The 25,857-nt window shown below is 43.6% G+C and overlaps 1 long non-coding RNA gene across 1 annotated transcript in view; it reads right to left on the bottom strand.

Annotated features, from left to right (window-relative positions):
* Positions 1-25,857, bottom strand: part of LOC307181267 — a 920,325-nt gene that overhangs the window by 349,153 nt on the left and 545,315 nt on the right. Inside the window, exon 6 of the long non-coding RNA XR_013826264.1 lies at positions 23,426-23,515. This is a non-coding gene — a long non-coding RNA (uncharacterized lncRNA). The remainder of the gene's footprint in view (positions 1-23,425; positions 23,516-25,857) is intronic.

Genomic DNA, 25,857 nt, shown 5'->3' with positions numbered 1-25,857 from the left:
ATGAGCACAGATAAAGTTCCTTAAGCCAAATATGGAATAGACAAGAGCTACTCCTTGCTAAACGAAATGGACTCAACACCGCATATTAAACGCCTAAGAATGTACCTGACTAGTAAGTATCTTAAAACCTATGGATTGCTATGTCTCCGAAAGAGAATCAAGCATGTGTAAAGGGCCAAAACACAGCAGTGATAGGATTGGAGAGGTTCGGTGAGCAAATGAAGACCCTTTGAAGTCATATTGCATGGTACCCATTCCACGGGTTTCAACTACCCAGGTTTAAGGTATTCTTCCTTCAGCTAAAACATGCATGTGGAACCTAGAGTATGATCAACCATGTGATCGGGAGACATGTCCAAATGTCTCAGTTTTCCTCCCCTGGTACTCGGGTGCAACATTCCAGACGCTTTACTAACACTCTCTCCACTTGGAGAGTCAGCGCCTTTAACCTCCTGTTTGGCACAGTTTGCAATTTCTGCGGAAGATGAACAGGAATAGCGAGAACCAATGAGAGACTAGCTGGAGGTGTCTGGACGGGCAAATTTAACTCTCATTTCTCACCAGGAAGAGGAAATAATCTAAGGCTCAGCGTGCCGTGCCGGAACCATATTAGGGCCTGAAGCCATCCTGCGGTGTTGCGGCCAGGTCACAAGAAAGCGAGTTGAAGAAAGGAGCTCAGAGGCACTGTAATGCACAAACCTGCAGAGTTATAAATGACAGCTATCGTCCAAAAATATACTGAAGTAATGCTGCCAAGAGGACTTGAAAGTGGGGCAGAATTGCAGGAAACCGATTTCAGGAGGTAGACTGGAATTGCATTGAAAGCATAGGAAAAGAGGCAGAACGTCCACAATGATGCACTTGGCCAAAAAGGGCGTATGCGTTTTTTCCTGAATATATTCAGGAAAAAACGCATACGCCCTTTTTGGCCAACCAAGCAAGCTTGCAAAGGAAATCTGCACTACAATGAAGTCTCACTTCCCCCCGGTCAAAAGGGCCATCTGAAAAAAGTGTAAAATCCAGAAAGGCAGGACAGTCCATGGAGAACTGGGAGCCTTGTTATGCTGATGGGCGGGATGTAAATTGCCAACAGACACTGGGGAGAAGTGTATGGTGTTTCCTGAAACATCTAAAAAACAAAGCAACAGAGCCTAGGGCACTTCCACTTATGGTCCTATAGCTTAGGGAAATTAAAATCAAAAAGACACAGCCACCCCAAAGTTTGGGACGCCTCTGTTTACAAGAACCTCGTTTACCGTACAAGTTCAATATCACAGAAAGTGAAAAATGGATAAAGAACTTGTGGTACTTACGTACAATGCAGTATCACTCAGCAATGAAATCTATGTCATCAGGCCCGTAGCAGCATAATGAGTGGATTCAGGTACGATGATTCTAACTGAAATAAGTCACACAGAAAAAGAAACATCATAAGATATCAGTAATACACGGAATGTAAACTTGGCTACACAGGAACTGAATTCCAAAACAGAACAGGGTCTCAAATTTAGAAAACCACCTTAAGCTTGCTTAAGGGGAAAGGTGAGTTGGGGTGCTGCATAAAACCAGAGATTGAAATGAGCACAGATAAAGTTCCTTAAGCCAAATATGGAATAGACAAGAGCTACTCCTTGCTCAATGAAATGGACTCAACACTCCATATTAAACGCCTAAGAATGTACCCGACTAGTAAGTATCTTAAAACCTATGGATTGCTATGTCTCCAAAAGAGAATCAAGCGTGTGTACAGGGGCATAAACGCAGCAGTTATAGGATTGGAGAGGTTCGGTGAGCAAATGAAGACCCTTTGAAGTCATATTGCATGGTACCCATTTCACGGGTCTCAACTCTCCAGGTTTAAGGTATTGATCCTTCAGCTAAAACATGCATGTGGAACCCAGAGTATGATCAACCGTGTGAACGGGAGACGTGTTCAAATATGTCTCAGTTTTCCTCCCCTGGTACTCGGGTGCAACATTCCAGACGCTTTACTAACACTCTCCCCACTTGGAGAGTCAGCGCCTTTAACCTCCTGTTTGGCCCAGTTTGCAATTTCTGCGGAAGATGAACAGGAATAGGGAGAACCAATGAGAGACTAGCTGGAGGTGTCTGGACGGGCAAATTTAACTCTCATTTCCCACCAGGAAGAGGAAATAACCAAAGGCTCAGCGTGCCGTGCCGGAACCAAATTAGGGCCTGAAGCCATCCTGCGGTGTTGCGGCCAGCTCAAAGAAAGCGAGTTGAAGAAAGGAGTTCAGGGGTACTGTAATTCACAAACCTGCAGAGTTATAAATGACAGCTATCGTCCAAAAATATACTGAAGTAAGGCTGCCAAGAGGACTTGAAAGCGGGGCAGAATTGCAGTAAACCGATTTCAGGAGGTAGACTGGAATTGCATTGAAAGCATAGGAAAAGAGGCAGAACGTCCACAATGATGCACTTGGCCAAAAAGGGCGTATGCGTGTTTTCCTGAATATATTCAGGAAAACACGCATACGCCGTTTTTGGCCAACCAAGGAAGCTTGCAAAGGAAATCTGCACTACAATGAAGTCTCACTTCCCCCAGGTCAAAAGGGCCATCTGAATAAAGTGTAAAATCCAGAAAGGCAGGACAGGCCATGGAGAACTGGGAGCGTTGTTATGCTGATGGGCGGGATGTAAATTGCCAACAGACACCTGGGAGAAGTGTATGGTGTTTCCAGAAACATCTAAAAAACAAAGCAACAGAGCCTAGGGCACTTCCACTTATGGTCCTTTAGCTTAGGGAAATTAAAATCAAAAAGACACAGCCACCCCAAAGTTTGGGACGCCTCTGTTTACAAGAAACTCGTTTACAGTACAAGTTCAACATCACAGAAAGTGAAAAATGGAAAAGAAGTTGTGGTATTTACTTACAAAGCAATATCATTCAGCAATGAAATCTATGTCATCAGGCCCTTAGCAGCACAATGAGTGGATTCAGGTATGATGATTCTAACTGAAATAAGTCACACAGAAAAAGAAACATCATAAGATATCAGTAATACCCGGAATGTAAACTTGGCTACACAGGAACTGAATTACAGAACAGAACAGGATCTTAAATTTAGAAAACCAACTTATGCTTGCTTAAGGGGAAAGGTGAGTTGGGGTGCTGCATAAAACCAGAGATTGAAATGAGCACAGATAAAGTTCCTTAAGCCAAATATGGAATAGACAAGAGCTACTCCTTGCTCAACGAAATGGACTCAACACCGCATATTAAACGCCTAAGAATGTACCTGACTAGTAAGTATTTTAAAACCTATGGATTGCTATGTCTGCGAAAGAGAATCAAGCATGTGTACAGGGGCATAAATGCAGCAGTGATAGGATTGGAGAGGTTCGGTGAGCAAATGAAGACCCTTTGAAGTCATATTGCATGGTACCCATTCCATGGGTCTCAACTCTCCAGGTTTAAGGAATTCTTCCTTCAGCTAAAACATGCATGTGGAACCCAGAGTATGATCAACTGTGTGAACGGGAGACTTGTTCAAATATGTCTCAGTTTTCCTCCCCTGGTACTCGGGTGCAACATTCCAGATGCTTTACTAACACTCTCCCCACTTGGAGAGTCAGCGCCTTTAACCTCCTGTTTGGCCCAGTTTGCAATTTCTGCGGAAGATGAACAGGAATAGGGAGAACCAATGAGACACAAGCTGGAGGTGTCTGGACGGGCAAATTTAACTCTCATTTCCCACCAGGAAGAGGAAATAACCAAAGGCTCAGCATGCCATGCTGGAACAAGATTAGGGCCTGAAGCCATCCTGCGGTGCTGCGGCTAGCTCAAAAGAAAGCGAGTTGAAGAAAGGAGCTCAGGGGCACTGTAATTCACAAACCTGCAGAGTTATAAATGACAGCTATCGTCCAAAAATATACTGAAGTAAGGCTGCCAAGAGGACTTGAAAGCGGGGCAGAATTGCAGGAAACCGATTTCAGGAGGTAGACTGGAATTGCATTGAAAGCATAGGAAAAGAGGCAGAACGTCCACAATGATGCTCTTGGCCAAAAAGGGCGTATGCGTTTTTTCCTGAATATATTCAGGAAAAAACGCATACGCCCTTTTTGACCAACCAAGCAAGCTTGCAAAGGAAATCTGCACTACAATGAAGTCTCACTTCCCCCCGGTCAAAAGGGCCATCTGAAAATAGTGTAAAATCCAGAAAGGCAGGACAGGCCATGGAGAACTTGGAGCCTTGTTATGCTGATGGGCGGGATGTAAATTGCCAACAGACACTCGGGAGAAGTGTATGGTGTTTCCTGAAACATCTAAAAAACAAAGCAACAGAGCCTAGGGCACTTCCACTTATGGTCCTATAGCTTAGCGAAATTAAAATCAAAAAGACACAGCCACCCCAAAGTTTGGAATGGCTCTGTTTACAAGAACCTCGTTTACAGTACAAGTTCAACATCGCAGAAAGTGAAAAATGGATAAAGAAGTTGTGGTATTTACTTACAAAGCAATATCACTCAGCAATGAAATCTATGTCATCAGGCCCTTAGCAGCACAATGAGTGGATTCAGGTACGATGATTCTAACTGAAATAAGTCACACAGAAAAAGAAACATCATAAGATATCAGTAATACACAGAATGTAAACTTGGCTACACAGGAACTGAATTCCAAAACAGAACAGGGTCTCAAATTTAGAAAACCAACTTATGCTTGCTTAAGGGGAAAGGTGAGTTGGGGTGCTGCATAAAACCAGAGATTGAAATGAGCACAGATAAAGTTCCTTAAGCCAAATATGGAATAGACAAGAGGTACTCCTTGCTCAACGAAATGGACTCAACACCCCATATTAAACGCCTAAGAATGTACCTGACTAGTAAGTATCTTAAAACCTATGGATTGCTATGTCTCCAAAAGAGAATCAATCGTGTGTACAGGGGCATAAACGCAGCAGTGATAGGATTGCAGAGGTTCGGTGAACAAATGAAGACCCTTTGAAGTCATATTGCATGGTACCCATTGCACGGGTCTCAACTCTCCAGGTTTAAGGTATTCTTCCTTTAGCTAAAACATGCATGTGGAACCCAGAGTATGATCAACCGTGTGAACAGGAGACGTGTTCAAATATGTCTCAGTTTTCCTCCCCTGGTAGTCGGGTGCAACATTCCAGACGCTTTACTAACACTCTCCCCACTTGGAGAGTCAGCGCCTTTAACCTCCTGTTTGGCCCAGTTTGCAATTTCTGCGGAAGATGAACAGGAATAGCGAGAACCAATGAGAGACTAGCTGGAGGTGTGTGGACGGGCAAATTTAACTCTCATTTCCCACCAGGAAGAGGAATTAACCAAAGGCTCAGCGTGCCGTGCCGGAACCAGATTAGGGCCTGAAGCCATCCTGCGGTGTTGCGGCCAGGTCACAAGAAAGGGAGTTGAAGAAAGGAGCTCAGGGGCACTGTAATTCACAAACCTGCAGAGTTATAAATGACAGCTATCGTCCAAAAATAGACTGAAGTAAGGCTGCCAAGAGGACTTGAAAGCGGGGCAGAATTGCAGGAAACCGATTTCAGGAGGTAGACTGGAATTGCATTGAAAGCATAGGAAAAGAGGCAGAACGTCCACAATGATGCACTTGGCCAAAAAGGGCGTATGCGTTTTTTCCTGAATATATTCAGGAAAAAACGCATACGCCCTTTTTGGCCAACCAAGCAAGCTTGCAAAGGAAATCTGCACTACAATGAAGTCTCACTTCCCCCCGGTCAAAAGGGCCATCTGAAAAAAGTGTAAAATCCAGAAAGGCAGGACAGGCCATGGAGAACTGGGAGCCTTGTTATGCTGATGGGCAGGATGTAAATTGCCAACAGACACTCGGGAGAAGTGTATGGTGTTTCCTGAAACATCTAAAAAACAAAGCAACAGAGCCTAGGGCACTTCCACTTATGGTCCTATAGCTTAGGGAAATTAAAATCAAAAAGACACAGCTACCCCAAAGTCTGGGACGCCTCTGTTTACAAGAACCTCATTTACCGTACAAGTTCAATATCACAGAAAGTGAAAAATGGATAAAGAACTTGTGGTACTTACGTACAATGCAGTATCACTCAGCAATGAAATCTATGTCATCAGGCCCGTAGCAGCATAATGAGTGGATTCAGGTACGATGATTCTAACTGAAATAAGTCACACAGAAAAGGAAACATCATAGGATATCATTAATACACGGAATGTAAACTTGGCTACACAGGAACTGAATTCCAAAACAGAAAAGGGTCTCAAATTTAGAAACCCAACTTATGCTTGCTTAAGGGGAAAGGTGAGTTGGGGTGCTGCATAAAACCAGAGATTGAAATGAGCACAGATAAAGTTCCTTAAGCCAAATATGGAATAGACAAGAGCTACTCCTTGCTCAACGAAATGGACTCAACACCGCATATTAAACACCTAAGAATGTACCTGACTAGTAAGTATCTTAAAACCTATGGATTGCTATGTCTCCAAAAGAGAATCAAGCGTGTGTACAGGGGCATAAATGCAGCAGTGATAGAATTAGAGAGGTTCGGTGAGCAAATGAAGACCCTTTGAAGTCATATTGCATGGTACCCATTCCACGGGTCTCAACTCTCCAGGTTTAAGGTATTGATCCTTCAGCTAAAACATGCATGTGGAACCCAGAGTATGATCAACCGTGTGAACGGGAGACGTGTTCAAATATGTCTCAGTTTTCCTCCCCTGGTACTCGGGTGCAACATTCCAGACGCTTTACTAACACTCTCCCCACTTGGAGAGTCAGCGCCTTTAACCTCCTGTTTGGCCCAGTTTGCAATTTCTGCGGAAGATGAACAGGAATAGGGAGAACCAATGACAGACTAGCTGGAGGTGTCTGGACGGGCAAATTTAACTCTCATTTCCCACCAGGAAGAGGAAATAACCAAAGACTCAGCGTGCCGTGCCGGAACCAGATTAGGGCCTGAAGCCATCCTGTGGTGTTGCGGCCAGCTCAAAAGAAAGCGAGTTGAAGAAAGGAGTTCAGGGGTACTGTAATTCACAAACCTGCAGAGTTATAAATGACAGCTATCGTCCAAAAATATACTGAAGTAAGGCTGCCAAGAGGACTTGAAAGCGGGGCAGAATTGCAGTAAACCGATTTCAGGAGGTAGACTGGAATTGCATTGAAAGCATAGGAAAAGAGGCAGAACGTCCACAATGATGCACTTGGCCAAAAAGGGCGTATGCGTGTTTTCCTGAATATATTCAGGAAAACACGCATACGCCCTTTTTGGCCAGCCAAGGAAGCTTGCAAAGGAAATCTGCAATACAATGAAGTCTCACTTCCCCCAGGTCAAAAGGGCCATCTGAAAAAAGTGTAAAATCCAGAAAGGCAGGACAGGCCATGGAGAACTGGGAGCGTTGTTATGCTGATGGGCGGGATGTAAATTGCCAACAGACACCTGGGAGAAGTGTATGGTGTTTCCAGAAACATCTAAAAAACAAAGCAACAGAGCCTAGGGCACTTCCACTTATGGTCCTTTAGCTTAGGGAAATTAAAATCAAAAAGACACAGCCACCCCAAAGTTTGGGACGCCTCTGTTTACAAGAAACTCGTTTACAGTACAAGTTCAACATCACAGAAAGTGAAAAATGGAAAAGAAGTTGTGGTATTTACTTACAAAGCAATATCATTCAGCAATGAAATCTATGTCATCAGGCCCTTAGCAGCACAATGAGTGGATTCAGGTATGATGATTCTAACTGAAATAAGTCACACAGAAAAAGAAACATCATAAGATATCAGTAATACCCGGAATGTAAACTTGGCTACACAGGAACTGAATTACAGAACAGAACAGGATCTTAAATTTAGAAAACCAACTTATGCTTGCTTAAGGGGAAAGGTGAGTTGGGGTGCTGCATAAAACCAGAGATTGAAATGAGCACAGATAAAGTTCCTTAAGCCAAATATGGAATAGACAAGAGCTACTCCTTGCTCAACGAAATGGACTCAACACCGCATATTAAACGCCTAAGAATGTACCTGACTAGTAAGTATTTTAAAACCTATGGATTGCTATGTCTGCGAAAGAGAATCAAGCATGTGTACAGGGGCATAAATGCAGCAGTGATAGGATTGGAGAGGTTCGGTGAGCAAATGAAGACCCTTTGAAGTCATATTGCATGGTACCCATTCCACGGGTTTCAACTACCCATGTTTAAGGTATTCTTCCTTCAGCTAAAACATGCATGTGGAACCTAGAGTATGATCAACCATGTGATCGGGAGATGTGTTCAAATATGTCTCAGTTTTCGTACCCTGGTACTCGGGTGCAACATTCCAGACGCTTTACTAACACTCTCCCAACTTGGAGAGTCCTTCCCTTTAACCTCCCATTTGGCCCAGTTTGCAATTTCTGCGGAAGATGAACAGGAATAGCGAGAACCAATGAGAGACTAGCTGGAGGTGTCTGGACGGGCAAATTTAACTCTCATTTCCCACCAGGAAGAGGAATTAACCAAAGGCTCAGCGTGCCGTGCCGGAACCAGATTAGGGCCTGAAGCCATCCTGCGGTGTTGCGGCAGGCTCACAAGAAAGCGAGTTGAAGAAAGGAGCTCAGGGGCACTGTAATTCACAAACCTGCAGAGTTATAAATGACAGCTATCGTCCAAAAATATACTGAAGTAAGGCTGCCAAGAGGACTTGAAAGCGGGGAAGAATTGCAGGAAACCGATTTCAGGAGGTAGACTGGAATTGCATTGAAAGCATAGGAAAAGAGGCAGAACGTCCACAATGATGCACTTGGCCAAAAAGGGCGTATGCGTTTTTTCCTGAATATATTCAGGAAAAAACGCATACGCCCTTTTTGGCCAACCAAGCAAGCTTGCAAAGGAAATCTGCACTACAATGAAGTCTCACTTCCCCCCGGTCAAAAGGGCCATCTGAAAAAAGTGTAAAATCCAGAAAGGCAGGACAGGCCATGGAGAACTGGGAGCCTTGTTATGCTGATGGGCGGGATGTAAATTGCCAACAGACACTCGGGAGAAGTGTATGGTGTTTCCTGAAACATCTAAAAAACAAAGCAACAGAGCCTAGGGCACTTCCACTTATGGTCCTATAGATTAGGGAAATTAAAATCAAAAAGACACAGCCACCCCAAAGTTTCGGACAACTCTGTTTACAAGAACCTCGTTTACCATACATGTTCAATATCACAGAAAGTGAAAAATGGATAAAGAACTTGTGGTGCTTACGTACAATGCAGTATCACTCAGCAATGAAATCTATGTCATCAGGCCCGTAGCAGCATAATGATTGGATTCAGGTACGATGATTCTAACTGAAATAAGTCACACAGAAAAAGAAACATCATAAGATATCACTAACACACGGAATGTAAACTTGGCTACACAGGAACTGAATTCCAAAACAGAACAGGGTCTCAAACTTAGAAAACCAACTTATGCTTGCTTAAGGGGAAAGGTGAGTTGGGGTGCTGCATAAAACCAGAGATTGAAATGAGCACAGATAAAGTTCCTTAAGCCAAATATGGAATAGACAAGAGCTACTCCTTGCTCAACGAAATGGACTCAACACCCCATATTAAACGCCTAAGAATGTACCTGACTAGTAAGTATCTTAAAACCTATGGATTGCTATGTCTCCAAAAGAGAATCAAGCGTGTGTACAGGGGCATAAAAGCAGCAGTGATAGGATTGGAGAGGTTCGGTGAGCAAATGAAGACCCTTTGAAGTCATATTGCATGGTACCCATTCCATGGGTCTCAACTCTCCAGGTTTAAGGAATTCTTCCTTCAGCTAAAACATGCATGTGGAACCCAGAGTATGATCAACTGTGTGAACGGGAGACTTGTTCAAATATGTCTCAGTTTTCCTCCCCTGGTACTCGGGTGCAACATTCCAGATGCTTTACTAACACTCTCCCCACTTGGAGAGTCAGCACCTTTAACCTCCTGTTTGGCCCAGTTTGCAATTTCTGCGGAAGATGAACAGGAATAGGGAGAACCAATGAGACACAAGCTGGAGGTGTCTGGACGGGCAAATTTAACTCTCATTTCCCACCAGGAAGAGGAAATAACCAAAGGCTCAGCATGCCATGCTGGAACAAGATTAGGGCCTGAAGCCATCCTGCGGTGCTGCGGCTAGCTCAAAAGAAAGCGAGTTGAAGAAAGGAGCTCAGGGGCACTGTAATTCACAAACCTGCAGAGTTATAAATGACAGCTATCGTCCAAAAATATACTGAAGTAAGGCTGCCAAGAGGACTTGAAAGCGGGGCAGAATTGCAGGAAACCGATTTCAGGAGGTAGACTGGAATTGCATTGAAAGCATAGGAAAAGAGGCAGAACGTCCACAATGATGCTCTTGGCCAAAAAGGGCGTATGCGTTTTTTCCTGAATATATTCAGGAAAAAACGCATACGCCCTTTTTGGCCAACCAAGCAAGCTTGCAAAGGAAATCTGCACTACAATGAAGTCTCACTTCCCCCCGGTCAAAAGGGCCATCTGAAAATAGTGTAAAATCCAGAAAGGCAGGACAGGCCATGGAGAACTTGGAGCCTTGTTATGCTGATGGGCGGGATGTAAATTGCCAACAGACACTCGGGAGAAGTGTATGGTGTTTCCTGAAACATCTAAAAAACAAAGCAACAGAGCCTAGGGCACTTCCACTTATGGTCCTATAGCTTAGGGAAATTAAAATCAAAAAGACACAGCCACCCCAAAGTTTGGAATGGCTCTGTTTACAAGAACCTCGTTTACAGTACAAGTTCAACATCGCAGAAAGTGAAAAATGGATAAAGAAGTTGTGGTATTTACTTACAAAGCAATATCACTCAGCAATGAAATCTATGTCATCAGGCCCTTAGCAGCACAATGAGTGGATTCAGGTACGATGATTCTAACTGAAATAAGTCACACAGAAAAAGAAACATCATAAGATATCAGTAATACACAGAATGTAAACTTGGCTACACAGGAACTGAATTCCAAAACAGAACAGGGTCTCAAATTTAGAAAACCAACTTATGCTTGCTTAAGGGGAAAGGTGAGTTGGGGTGCTGCATAAAACCAGAGATTGAAATGAGCACAGATAAAGTTCCTTAAGCCAAATATGGAATAGACAAGAGGTACTCCTTGCTCAACGAAATGGACTCAACACCCCATATTAAACGCCTAAGAATGTACCTGACTAGTAAGTATCTTAAAACCTATGTATTGCTATGTCTCCGAAAGAGAATCAAGCATGTGCACAGGGGGATAAACGCAGCAGTGATAGGATTGGAGAGGTTCGGTGAGCAAATGAAGACCCTTTGAAGTCATATTGCATGGTACCCATTCCACGGGTTTCAACTACCCAGGTTTAAGGTATTCTTCCTTCAGCTAAAACATGCATGTGGAACCTAGAGCATGATCAACCATGTGATCAGGAGACGTGTTCAAATATGTCTCAGTTTTCCTCCCCTGGTACTCGGGTGCAACATTACAGATGCTTTACTAACACTCTCCCCACTTGGAGAGTCAGCGCCTTTAACCTCCTGTTTGGCCCAGTTTGCAATTTCTGCGGAAGATGAACAGGAATAGCGAGAACCAATGAGAGACTAGCTGGAGGTGTGTGGACGGGCAAATTTAACTCTCATTTCCCACCAGGAAGAGGAATTAACCAAAGGCTCAGCGTGCCGTGCCGGAACCAGATTAGGGCCTGAAGCCATCCTGCGGTGTTGCGGCCAGGTCACAAGAAAGGGAGTTGAAGAAAGGAGCTCAGGGGCACTGTAATTCACAAACCTGCAGAGTTATAAATGACAGCTATCGTCCAAAAATATACTGAAGTAAGGCTGCCAAGAGGACTTGAAAGCGGGGCAGAATTGCAGGAAACCGATTTCAGGAGGTAGACTGGAATTGCATTGAAAGCATAGGAAAAGAGGCAGAACGTCCACAATGATGCACTTGGCCAAAAAGGGCGTATGCGTTTTTTCCTGAATATATTCAGGAAAAAACGCATACGCCCTTTTTGGCCAACCAAGCAAGCTTGCAAAGGAAATCTGCACTACAATGAAGTCTCACTTCCCCCCGGTCAAAAGGGCCATCTGAAAAAAGTGTAAAATCCAGAAAGGCAGGACAGGCCATGGAGAACTGGGAGCCTTGTTATGCTGATGGGCAGGATGTAAATTGCCAACAGACACTCGGGAGAAGTGTATGGTGTTTCCTGAAACATCTAAAAAACAAAGCAACAGAGCCTAGTGCACTTCCACTTATGGTCCTATAGCTTAGGGAAATTAAAATCAAAAAGACACAGCTACCCCAAAGTCTGGGACGCCTCTGTTTACAAGAACCTCATTTACCGTACAAGTTCAATATCACAGAAAGTGAAAAATGGATAAAGAACTTGTGGTACTTACGTACAATGCAGTATCACTCAGCAATGAAATCTATGTCATCAGGCCCGTAGCAGCATAATGAGTGGATTCAGGTACGATGATTCTAACTGAAATAAGTCACACAGAAAAGGAAACATCATAGGATATCATTAATACACGGAATGTAAACTTGGCTACACAGGAACTGAATTCCAAAACAGAAAAGGGTCTCAAATTTAGAAACCCAACTTATGCTTGCTTAAGGGGAAAGGTGAGTTGGGGTGCTGCATAAAACCAGAGATTGAAATGAGCACAGATAAAGTTCCTTAAGCCAAATATGGAATAGACAAGAGCTACTCCTTGCTCAACGAAATGGACTCAACACCGCATATTAAACACCTAAGAATGTACCTGACTAGTAAGTATCTTAAAACCTATGGATTGCTATGTCTCCAAAAGAGAATCAAGCGTGTGTACAGGGGCATAAATGCAGCAGTGATAGAATTAGAGAGGTTCGGTGAGCAAATGAAGACCCTTTGAAGTCATATTGCATGGTACCCATTCCACGGGTCTCAACTCTCCAGGTTTAAGGTATTCTTCCTTCAGCTAAAACATGCATCTGGAACCCAGAGTATGATCAACCGTGTGAACGGGAGACGTGTTCAAATATGTCTCAGTTTTCCTCCCCTGGTACTCGGTTGCAACATTCCAGATGCTTTACTAACACTCTCCCGACTTGGAGAGTCAGCGCCTTTAACCTCCTGTTTGGCCCAGTTTGCAATTTCTGCGGAAGATAAACAGCAATAGCGAGAACCAATGAGAGACTAGCTGGAGGTGTCTGGACGGGCAAATTTAACTCTCATTTCCCACCAGGAAGAGGAAATAACCAAAGGCTCAGCGTGCCGTGCCGGAACCAGATTAGGGCCTGAAGCCATCCTGCGGTGTTGCGGCCAGCTCAAAAGAAAGCGAGTTGAAGAAAGGAGCTCAGGGGCACTGTAATTCACAAACCTGCAGAGTTATAAATGACAGCTATCGTCCAAAAATATACTGAAGTAAGGCTGCCAAGAGGACTTGAAAGTGGGGCAGAATTGCAGGAAACCGATTTCAGGAGCTAGACTGGAATTGCATTGAAAGCATAGGAAAAGAGGCAGAACGTCCACAATGATGCACTTGGCCAAAAAGGGCGTATGCGTTTTTTCCTGAATATATTCAGGAAAAAACGCATACGCCCTTTTTGGCCAACCAAGCAAACTTGCAAAGGAAATCTGCACTACAATGAAGTCTCACTTCCCCCCGGTCAAAAGGGCCATCTGAAAAAAGTGTAAAATCCAGAAAGGCAGGACAGGCCATGGAGAACTGGGAGCCTTGTTATGCTGATGGGCGGGATGTAAATTGCCAACAGACACTCGGGAGAAGTGTATGGTGTTTCCTGAAACATCTAAAAAACAAAGCAACAGAGCCTAGGGCACTTCCACTTATGGTCCTATAGCTTAGGGAAATTAAAATCAAAAAGACACAGCCACCCCAAAGTTTGGGACGCCTCTGTTTACAAGAACCTCGTTTACAGTACAAGTTCAACATCGCAGAAAGTGAAAAATGGATAAAGAAGTTGTGGTATTTACTTACAAAGCAATATCACTCAGCAATGAAATCTATGTCATCAGGCCCTTAGCAAAACAATGAGTGGATACAGGTATGATGATTCTAACTGAAATAAGTCACACAGAAAAAGAAACATCATAAGATATCAGTAATACATGGAATGTAAACTTGGCTACACAGGAACTGAATTACAGAACAGAACAGGGTCTCAAATTTAGAAAACCAACTTATGCTTGCTTAAGGGGAAAGGTGAGTTGGGGTGCTGCATAAAACCAGAGATTGAAATGAGCACAGATAAAGTTCCTTAAGCCAAATATGGAATAGACAAGAGCTACTCCTTGCTCAACGAAATGGACTCAACACCCCATATTAAACGCCTAAGAATGTACCTGACTAGTAAGTATCTTAAAACCTATGGATTGCTATGTCTCCAAAAGAGAATCAAGCATGTGTACAGGGGCATAAACGCAGCAGTGATAGGATTGGAAAGGTTCGGTAAGCAAATGAAGACCCTTTGAAGTCATATTGCATGGTACCCATTCCACGGGTCTCAACTCTCCAGGTTTAAGGTATTCTTCCTTCAGCTAAAACATGCATCTGGAACCCAGAGTATGATCAACCGTGTGAACGGGAGATGTGTTCAAATATGTCTCAGTTTTCCTCCCCTGGTACTCGGGTGCAACATTCCAGACGCTTTACTAACACTCTCCCCACTTGGAGAGTCAGCGCCTTTAACCTCCTGTTTGGCCCAGTTTGCAATTTCTGCGGAAGATGAACAGGAATAGCGAGAACCAATGAGAGACTAGCTGGAGGTGTCTGGACGGGCAAATTTAACTCTCATTTCCCACCAGGAAGAGGAAATAACCAAAGGCTCAGCGTGCCGTGCCGGAACCAGATTAGGGCCTGAAGCCATCCTGCGGTGTTGCGGCCAGCTCAAAAGAAAGGGAGTTGAAGAAAGGAGCTCAGGGGCACTGTAATTCACAAACCTGCAGAGTTATAAATGACAGCTATCGTCCAAAAATATACTGAAGTAAGGCTGCCAAGAGGACTTGAAAGCGGGGCAGAATTGCAGGAAACCGATTTCAGGAGGTAGACTGGAATTGCATTGAAAGCATAGGAAAAGAGGCAGAACGTCCACAATGATGCACTTGGCCAAAAAGGGCGTATGCGTTTTTTCCTGAATATATTCAGGAAAAAACGCATACGCCCTTTTTGGCCAACCAAGCAAACTTGCAAAGGAAATCTGCACTACAATGAAGTCTCACTTCCCCCCGGTCAAAAGGGCCATCTGAAAAAAGTGTAAAATCCAGAAAGGCAGGACAGGCCATGGAGAACTGGGAGCCTTGTTATGCTGATGGGCGGGATGTAAATTGCCAACAGACACTCGGGAGAAGTGTATGGTGTTTCCTGAAACATCTAAAAAACAAAGCAACAGAGCCTAGGGCACTTCCACTTATGGTCCTATAGCTTAGGGAAATTAAAATCAAAAAGACACAGCCACCTCAAAGTTTGGGATGCCTCTGTTTACAAGAACCTCGTTTACAGTACAAGTTCAACATCGCAGAAAGTGAAAAATGGATAAAGAAGTTGTGGTATTTACTTACAAAGCAATATCACTCAGCAATGAAATCTATGTCATCAGGCCCTTAGCAAAACAATGAGTGGATACAGGTATGATGATTCTAACTGAAATAAGTCAAAAAGAAAAAGAAACATCATAAGATATCAGTAATACATGGAATGTAAACTTGGCTACACAGGAACTGAATTACAGAACAGAACAGGGTCTCAAATTTAGAAAACCAACTTATGCTTGCTTAAGGGGAAAGGTGAGTTGGGGTGCTGCATAAAACCAGAGATTGAAATGAGCACAGATAAAGTTCCTTAAGCCAAATATGGAATAGACAAGAGCTACTCCTTGCTCAACGAAATGGACTCAACACCGCATATTAAACGCCTAAGAATGTACCTGACTAGTAAGTATCTTAAAACCTATGGATTGCTATGTCTCCAAAAGAGAATCAAGCATGTGTGCAGGGGCATAAACGCAGCAGTGATAGGATTGGAGAGGTTCGGTGAGCAAATGAAGACCCTTTGAAGTCATATTGCATGGTACCCATTCCAAAGGTTTCAACTACCCAGGTTTAAGGTATTCTTCCTTCAGCTAAAACATGCATGTGGAACCTAGAGTATGATCAACCATGTGATCGGGAGACGTGTTCAAATATGTCTCAGTTTTCGTACCCTGGTACTCGGGTACAACATTCCAGATGCTTTACTAACACTCTCCCCACTTGGAGAGTCAGTCCCTTTAACTTCCTGTTTGGCCCTGTTTGCAATTTCTGCGGAAGATGAACAGGAATAGCGAGAACCAATGAGAGACTAGCTGGAGGTGTCTGGACGGGCAAATTTAAGTCTCATTTCCCACCAGGAAGAGGAATTAACCAAAGGTTCAGCGTGCCGTGCCGGAACCAGATTAGGGCCTGAAGGCATCCTGCGGTGTTGCGGCCAGGTCACAAGAAAGGGAGTTGAAGAAAGGAGCTCAGGGGCACTGTAATTCACAAACCTGCAGAGTTATAAATGACAGCTATCGTCCAAAAATATACTGAAGTAAGGCTGCCAAGAGGACTTGAAAGCGGGGCAGAATTGCAGGAAACCGATTTCAGGAGGTAGACTGGAATTGCATTGAAAGCATAGGAAAAGAGGCAGAACGTCCACAATGATGCACTTGGCCAAAAAGGGCGTATGCGTTTTTTCCTGAATATATTCAGGAAAAAACGCATACGCCCTTTTTGGCCAACCAAGCAAACTTGCAAAGGAAATCTGCACTACAATGAAGTCTCACTTCCCCCCGGTCAAAAGGGCCATCTGAAAAAAGTGTAAAATCCAGAAAGGCAGGACAGGTCATGGAGAACTGGGAGCCTTGTTATGCTGATGGGCGGGATGTAAATTGCCAACAGACACTCGGGAGAAGTGTATGGTGTTTCCTGAAACATCTAAAAAACAAAGCAACAGAGCCTAGGGCACTTCCACTTATGGTCCTATAGCTTAGGGAAATTAAAATCAAAAAGACACAGCCACCCCAAAGTTAGGGACGCCTCTGTTTACAAGAACCTCGTTTACTGTACAAGTTCAATATCACAGAAAGTGAAAAATGCATAAAGACCTTGTGGTACTTACGTACAATGCAGTATCACTCAGCAATGAAATCTATGTCATCAGGCCCGTAGCAGCATAATGAGTGGATTCAGGTACGATGATTCTAACTGAAATAAGTCACACAGAAAAAGAAACATCATAAGATATCACTAATACACGGAATGTAAACTTGGCTACACAGGAACTGAATTCCAAAACAGAACAGGGTCTCAAATTTAGAAAACCAACTTATGCTTGCTTAAGGCGAAAGGTGAGTTGGGGTGCTGCATAAAACCAGAGATTGAAATGAGCACAGATAAAGTTCCTTAAGCCAAATATGGAATAGACAAGAGCTACTCCTTGCTCAACGAAATGGACTCAATACCCCATATTAAACGCCTAAGAATGTACCTGACTAGTAAGTATCTTAAAACCTATGGATTGCTATGTCTCCAAAAGAGAATCAAGCGTGTGTACAGGGGCATAAACGCAGCAGTGATAGGATTGGAAAGGTTCGGTAAGCAAATGAAGACCCTTTGAAGTCATATTGCATGGTACCCATTCCACGGGTCTCAACTCTCCAGGTTTAAGGTATTCTTCCTTCAGCTAAAACATGCATCTGGAACCCAGAGTATGATCAACCGTGTGAACGGGAGATGTGTTCAAATATGTCTCAGTTTTCCTCCCCTGGTACTCGGGTGCAACATTCCAGATGCTTTACTAACACTCTCCCGACTTGGAGAGTCAGCGCCTTTAACCTCCTGTTTGGCCCAGTTTGCAATTTCTGCGGAAGATGAACAGCAATAGCGAGAACCAATGAGAGACTAGCTGGAGGTGTCTGGACGGGCAAATTTAACTCTCATTTCCCACCAGGAAGAGGAATTAACCAAAGGCTCAGCGTGCCGTGCCGGAACCAGATTAGGGCCTGAAGCCATCCTGCGGTGTTGCGGCCAGCTCAAAAGAAAGCGAGTTGAAGAAAGGAGCTCAGGGGCACTGTAATTCACAAACCTGCAGAGATATAAATGACAGCTATCGTCCAAAAATATACTGAAGTAAGGCTGCCAAGAGGACTTGAAAGCGGGGCAGAATTGCAGGAAACCGATTTCAGGAGCTAGACTGGAATTGCATTGAAAGCATAGGAAAAGAGGCAGAACGTCCACAATGATGCACTTGGCCAAAAAGGGCGTATGCGTTTTTTCCTGAATATATTCAGGAAAAAACGCATACGCACTTTTTGGCCAACCAAGCAAACTTGCAAAGGAAATCTGCACTACAATGAAGTCTCACTTCCCCCAGGTCAAAAGGGCCATCTGAAAAAAGTGTAAAATCCAGAAAGGCAGGACAGGCCATGGAGAACTGGGAGCCTTGTTATGCTGATGGGCGGGATGTAAATTGCCAACAGACACTGGGGAGAAGTGTATGGTGTTTCCTGAAACATCTAAAAAACAAAGCAACAGAGCCTAGGGCACTTCCACTTATGGTCCTATAGCTTAGGGAAATTAAAATCAAAAAGACACAGCAACCCAAAGTTTGGGACGCCTCTGTTTACAAGAACCTCGTTTACAGTACAAGTTCAACATCGCAGAAAGTGAAAAATGGATAAAGAAGTTGTGGTATTTACTTACAAAGCAATATCACTCAGCAATGAAATCTATGTCATCAGGCCCTTAGCAAAACAATGAGTGGATACAGGTATGATGATTCTAACTGAAATAAGTCACACAGAAAAAGAAACATCATAAGATATCAGTAATACATGGAATGTAAACTTGGCTACACAGGAACTGAATTACAGAACAGAACAGGGTCTCAAATTTAGAAAACCAACTTATGCTTGCTTAAGGGGAAAGGTGAGTTGGGGTGCTGCATAAAACCAGAGATTGAAATGAGCACAGATAAAGTTCCTTAAGCCAAATATGGAATAGACAAGAGCTACTCCTTGCTCAACGAAATGGACTCAACACCCCATATTAAACTCCTAAGAATGTACCTGACTAGTAAGTATCTTAAAACCTATGGATTGCTATGTCTCCAAAAGAGAATCAAGCATGTGTACAGGGGCATAAACGCAGCAGTGATAGGATTGGAAAGGTTCGGTAAGCAAATGAAGACCCTTTGAAGTCATATTGCATGGTACCCATTCCACGGGTCTCAACTCTCCAGGTTTAAGGTATTCTTCCTTCAGCTAAAACATGCATCTGGAACCCAGAGTATGATCAACCGTGTGAACGGGAGATGTGTTCAAATATGTCTCAGTTTTCCTCCCCTGGTACTCGGGTGCAACATTCCAGACGCTTTACTAACACTCTCCCCAATTGGAGAGTCAGCGCCTTTAACCTCCTGTTTGGCCCAGTTTGCAATTTCTGCGGAAGATGAACAGGAATAGCGAGAACCAATGAGAGACTAGCTGGAGGTGTCTGGACGGGCAAATTTAACTCTCATTTCCCACCAGGAAGAGGAAATAACCAAAGGCTCAGCGTGCCGTGCCGGAACCAGATTAGGGCCTGAAGCCATCCTGCGGTGTTGCGGCCAGCTCAAAAGAAAGGGAGTTGAAGAAAGGAGCTCAGGGGCACTGTAATTCACAAAGCTGCAGAGTTATAAATGACAGCTATCGTCCAAAAATATACTGAAGTAAGGCTGCCAAGAGGACTTGAAAGCGGGGCAGAATTGCAGGAAACCGATTTCAGGAGGTAGACTGGAATTGCATTGAAAGCATAGGAAAAGAGGCAGAACGTCCACAATGATGCACTTGGCCAAAAAGGGCGTATGCGTTTTTTCCTGAATATATTCAGGAAAAAACGCATACGCCCTTTTTGGCCAACCAAGCAAACTTGCAAAGGAAATCTGCACTACAATGAAGTCTCACTTCCCCCCGGTCAAAAGGGCCATCTGAAAAAAGTGTAAAATCCAGAAAGGCAGGACAGGCCATGGAGAACTGGGAGCCTTGTTATGCTGATGGGCGGGATGTAAATTGCCAACAGACACTCGGGAGAAGTGTATGGTGTTTCCTGAAACATCTAAAAAACAAAGCAACAGAGCCTAGGGCACTTCCACTTATGGTCCTATAGCTTAGGGAAATTAAAATCAAAAAGACACAGCCACCCCAAAGTTTGGGATGCCTCTGTTTACAAGAACCTCGTTTACAGTACAAGTTCAACATCGCAGAAAGTGAAAAATGGATAAAGAAGTTGTGGTATTTACTTACAAAGCAATATCACTCAGCAATGAAATCTATGTCATCAGGCCCTTAGCAAAACAATGAGTGGATACAGGTATGATGATTCTAACTGAAATAAGTCACACAGAAAAAGAAACATCATAAGATATCAGTAATACATGGAATGTAAACTTGGCTACACAGGAACTGAATTACAGAACAGAACAGGGTCTCAAATTTAGAAAACCAACTTATGCTTGCTTAAGGGGAAAGGTGAGTTGGGGTGCTGCATAAAACCAGAGATTGAAATGAGCACAGATAAAGTTCCTTAAGCCAAATATGGAATAGACAAGAGCTACTCCTTGCTCAACGAAATGGACTCAACACCGCATATTAAACGCCTAAGAATGTACCTGACTAGTAAGTATCTTAAAACCTATGGATTGCTATGTCTCCAAAAGAGAATCAAGCATGTGTGCAGGGGCATAAACGCAGCAGTGATAGGATTGGAGAGGTTCGGTGAGCAAATGAAGACCCTTTGAAGTCATATTGCATGGTACCCATTCCACAGGTTTCAACTACCCAGGTTTAAGGTATTCTTCCTTCAGCTAAAACATGCATGTGGAACCTAGAGTATGATCAACCATGTGATCGGGAGACGTGTTCAAATATGTCTCAGTTTTCGTACCCTGGTACTCGGGTACAACATTCCAGATGCTTTACTAACACTCTCCCCACTTGGAGAGTCAGTCCCTTTAACTTCCTGTTTGGCCCTGTTTGCAATTTCTGCGGAAGATGAACAGGAATAGCGAGAACCAATGAGAGACTAGCTGGAGGTGTCTGGACGGGCAAATTTAAGTCTCATTTCCCACCAGGAAGAGGAATTAACCAAAGGCTCAGCGTGCCGTGCCGGAACCAGATTAGGGCCTGAAGGCATCCTGCGGTGTTGCGGCCAGGTCACAAGAAAGCGAGTTGAAGAAAGGAGCTCAGGGGCACTGTAATTCACAAACCTGTAGAGTTATAAATGACAGCTATCGTCCAAAAATATACTGAAGTAAGGCTGCCAAGAGGACTTGAAAGCGGGGCAGAATTGCAGGAAACCGATTTCAGGAGGTAGACTGGAATTGCATTGAAAGCATAGGAAAAGAGGCAGAAAGTCCACAATGATGCACTTAGCCAAAAAGGGCGTATGCGTTTTTTCCTGAATATATTCAGGAAAAAACGCATACGCCCTTTTTGGCCAACCAAGCAAACTTGCAAAGGAAATCTGCACTACAATGAAGTCTCACTTCCCCCCGGTCAAAAGGGCCATCTGAAAAAAGTGTAAAATCCAGAAAGGCAGGACAGGTCATGGAGAACTGGGAGCCTTGTTATGCTGATGGGCGGGATGTAAATTGCCAACAGACACTCGGGAGAAGTGTATGGTGTTTCCTGAAACATCTAAAAAACAAAGCAACAGAGCCTAGGGCACTTCCACTTATGGTCCTATAGCTTAGGGAAATTAAAATCAAAAAGACACAGCCACCCCAAAGTTTGGGACGCCTCTGTTTACAAGAATCTCATTTACAGTACAAGTTCAACATCGCAGAAAGTGAAAAATGGATAAAGAAGTTGTGGTATTTACTTACAAAGCAATATCACTCAGCAATGAAATCTATGTCATCAGGCCCTTAGCAGCACAATGAGTGGATACAGGTATGATGATTCTAACTGAAATAAGTCACACAGAAAAAGAAACATCATAAGATATCAGTAATACATGGAATGTAAACTTGGCTACACAGGAACTGAATTACAGAACAGAACAGGGTCTCAAATTTAGAAAACCAACTTATGCTTGCTTAAGGGGAAAGGTGAGTTGGGGTGCTGCATAAAACCAGAGATTGAAATGAGCACAGATAAAGTTCCTTAAGCCAAATATGGAATAGACAAGAGCTACTCCTTGCTCAACGAAATGGACTCAACTCCCCATATTAAACGCCTAAGAATGTACCTGACTAGTAAGTATCTTAAAACCTATGGATTGCTATGTCTCCGAAAGAGAATCAAGCATGTGTACAGGGGCATAAACGCAGCAGTGATAGGATTGGAAAGGTTCGGTAAGCAAATGAAGACCCTTTGAAGTCATATTGCATGGTACCCATTCCACGGGTCTCAACTCTCCAGGTTTAAGGTATTCTTCCTTCAGCTAAAACATGCATCTGGAACCCAGAGTATGATCAACCGTGTGAACGGGAGATGTGTTCAAATATGTCTCAGTTTTCCTCCCCTGGTACTCGGGTGCAACATTCCAGACGCTTTACTAACACTCTCCCCACTTGGAGAGTCAGTCCCTTTAACCTCCTGTTTGACCCAGTTTGCAATTTCTGCGGAAGATGAACAGGAATTGCGAGAAGCAATGAGAGACTAGCTGGAGGTGTCTGGACGGGCAAATTTAACTCTCATTTCCCACCAGGAAGAGGAATTAACCAAAGGCTCAGTGTGCCATGCCAGAACCAGATTAGGGCCTGAAGCCATCCTGTGGTGTTGCGGCCAGGTCACAAGAAAGCGAGTGGAAGAAAGGAGCTCAGGGGCACTGTAATTCACAAACGTGCAGAGTTATAAATGACAGCTATCGTCCAAAAATATACTGAAGTAAGGCTGCCAAGAGGACTTGAATGCGGGGCAGAATTGCAGGAAACCGATTTCAGGAGGTAGACTGGAATTGCATTGAAAGCATAGGAAAAGAGGCAGAACGTCCACAATGATGCACTTGGCCAAAAAGGGCGTATGCGTTTTTTCCTGAATATATTCAGGAAAAAACGCATACGCCCTTTTTGGCCAACCAAGCAAACTTGCAAAGGAAATCTGCACTACAATGAAGTCTCACTTCCCCCCGGTCAAAAGGGCCATCTGAAAAAAGTGTAAAATCCAGAAAGGCAGGACAGGCCATGGAGAACTGGGAGCCTTGTTATGCTGATGGGCGGGATGTAAATTGCCAACAGACACTCGGGAGAAGTGTATGGTGTTTCCTGAAACATCTAAAAAACAAAGCAACAGAGCCTAGGGCACTTTCACTTACGGTCCTATAGCTTAGGGAAATTAAAATCAAAAAGACACAGCCACCCCAAAGTTTGGGACGCCTCTGTTTACAAGAACCTCGTTTACCGTACAAGTTCAATATCACAGAAAGTGAAAAATGGATAAAGAACTTGTGGTACTTACGTACAATGCAGTATCACTCAGCAATGAAATCTATGTCATCAGGCCCGTAGCAGCATAATGAGTGGATTCAGGTACGATGATACTAACTGAAATAAGTCACACAGAAAAAGAAACATCATAAGATATAACTAATACACGGAATGTAACCTTGGCTACACAGGAACTGAATTCCAAAACAGAACAGTGTCTCAAATTTAGAAAACCATCTTATGCTTGCTTAAGGGGAAAGGTGACTTGGGGTGCTACATAAAACCAGAGATTGAAATGAGCACAGATAAAGTTCCTTAAGCCAAATATGGAATAGACAAGAGCTACTCCTTGCTCAACGAAATGGACTCAACACCCCATATTAAACGCCTAAGAATGTACCTGCCTAGTAAGTATCTTAAAACCTATGGATTGCTATGTCTCCAAAAGAGAATCAAGCGTGTGTACAGGGGCATAAACGCAGCAGTGATAGGATTGGAGAGGTTCGGTGAGCAAATGAAGACCCTTTGAAGTCATATTGCATGGTACCCATTACACGGGTCTCAACTCTCCAGGTTTAAGGTATTCTTCCTTCAGCTAAAACATGCATGTGGAACCTAGAGTATGATCAACCATGTGATCGGGAGACGTGTTCAAATATGTCTCAGTTTTCGTACACTGGTACTCGGGTGCAACATTCCAGACGCTTTACTAACACTCTCCCGACTTGGAGAGTCAGTCCCTTTAACCTCCTGTTTGGCCCAGTTTGCAATTTCTGCGGAAGATGAACAGGAATAGCGAGAACCAATGAGAGACTAGCTGGAGGTGTGTGGACGGGCAAATTTAACTCTCATTTCCTACCAGGAAGAGGAATTGACCAAAGGCTCAGCGTGCCATGCCGGAACCAGATTAGGACCTGAAGCCATCCTGCGGTGTTGCGGCCAGCTCAAAAGAAATCGAGTTGAAGAAAGGAGCTCAGGGGCACTGTAATGCACAAACCTGCAGAGTTATAAATGACAGATATCGTCCAAAAGTATACAGAAGTAAGGCTGCCAAGAGGACTTGAAATCGGGGCAGAATTGCAGGAAATCGATTTCAGGAGGTAGACTGGAATTGCATTGAAAGCATAGGAAAAGAGGCAGAACGTCCACAATGATGCACTTGGCCAAAAAGGGCGTATGCGTTCTTTCCTGAATATATTCAGGAAAAAACGCATACGCCCTTTTTGGCCAACCAAGCAAACTTGCAAAGGAAATCTGCACTACAATGAAGTCTCACTTTCCCCCGGTCAAAAGGGCCATCTGAAAAAAGTGTAAAATCCAGAAAGGCAGGACAGGCCATGGAGAACTGGGAGCCTTGTTATGCTGATGGGCGGGATGTAAATTGCCAACAGACACTGGGGAGAAGTGTATGGTGTTTCCTGAAACATCTAAAAAACGAAGCAACAGAGCCTAGGGCACTTCCACTTATGGTCCTATAGCTTAGGGAAATTAAAATCAAAAAGACACAGCCACCCCAAAGTTTGGGACGCCTCTGTTTACAAGAACCTCGTTTACCGTACAAGTTCAGTATCACAGAAAGTGAAAAATGGATAAATAACTTGTGGTACTTACGTACAATGCAGTATCACTCAGCAATGAAATCTATGTCATCAGGCCGTAGCAGCATAATGAGTGGATTCAAGTACGATGATTCTAATTGAAATAAGTCACACAGAAAAAGAAACATCATAAGATATCACTAATGCATGGAATGTAAACTTGGCTACACAGGAACTGAATTCCAAAACAGAACAGGGTCTCAAATTTAGAAAACCAACATATGCTTGCTAAGGGGAAAGGTGAGTTGGGGTGCTGCATAAAACCAGAGATTTAAATGAGCACAGATAAAGTTCCTTAAGCCAAATATGGAATAGACAAGAGCTACTCCTTGCTCAACGAAATGGACTCAACACCCCATATTAAACGCCTAAGAATGTACCTGACTAGTAAGTATCTTAAAACCTATGGATTGCTATGTCTCCAAAAGGGAATCAAGCGTGTGTACAGGGGCATAAACGCAGCAGTGATAGGATTGGAGAGGTTCGGTGAGCAAATGAAGACCCTTTGAAGTCATATTGCATGGTACCCATTCCACGGGTTTCAACTACCCAGTTTTAAGGTATTCTTCCTTCAGCTAAAACATGCATGTGGAACCTAGAGTATGATCAACCATTTGATCGGGAGACGTGTTCAAATATGTCTCAGTTTTCGTACCCTAGTACTCGGGTGCAACATTCCAGACGTTTTACTAACACTCTCCCGACTTGGAGAGTCAGTCCCTTTAACCTCTTGTTTGGCCCAGTTTGCAATTTCTGCGGAAGATGAACAGGAATAGTGAGAACAAATGAGAGACTAACTGGAGGTGTCTGGATGGGCAAATTTAATTCTCATTTCCCACCAGGAAGAGGAAATAAGCAAAG

Source organism: Stenella coeruleoalba, assembly GCF_951394435.1.
Source record: "Stenella coeruleoalba genome assembly, contig: scaffold_41, whole genome shotgun sequence".
Lineage (NCBI taxonomy): Eukaryota > Metazoa > Chordata > Mammalia > Artiodactyla > Delphinidae > Stenella > Stenella coeruleoalba.
The sequence above is the reverse complement of the archived record's forward strand: the minus strand, read 5'-3'. Positions and strand labels throughout refer to the sequence as shown.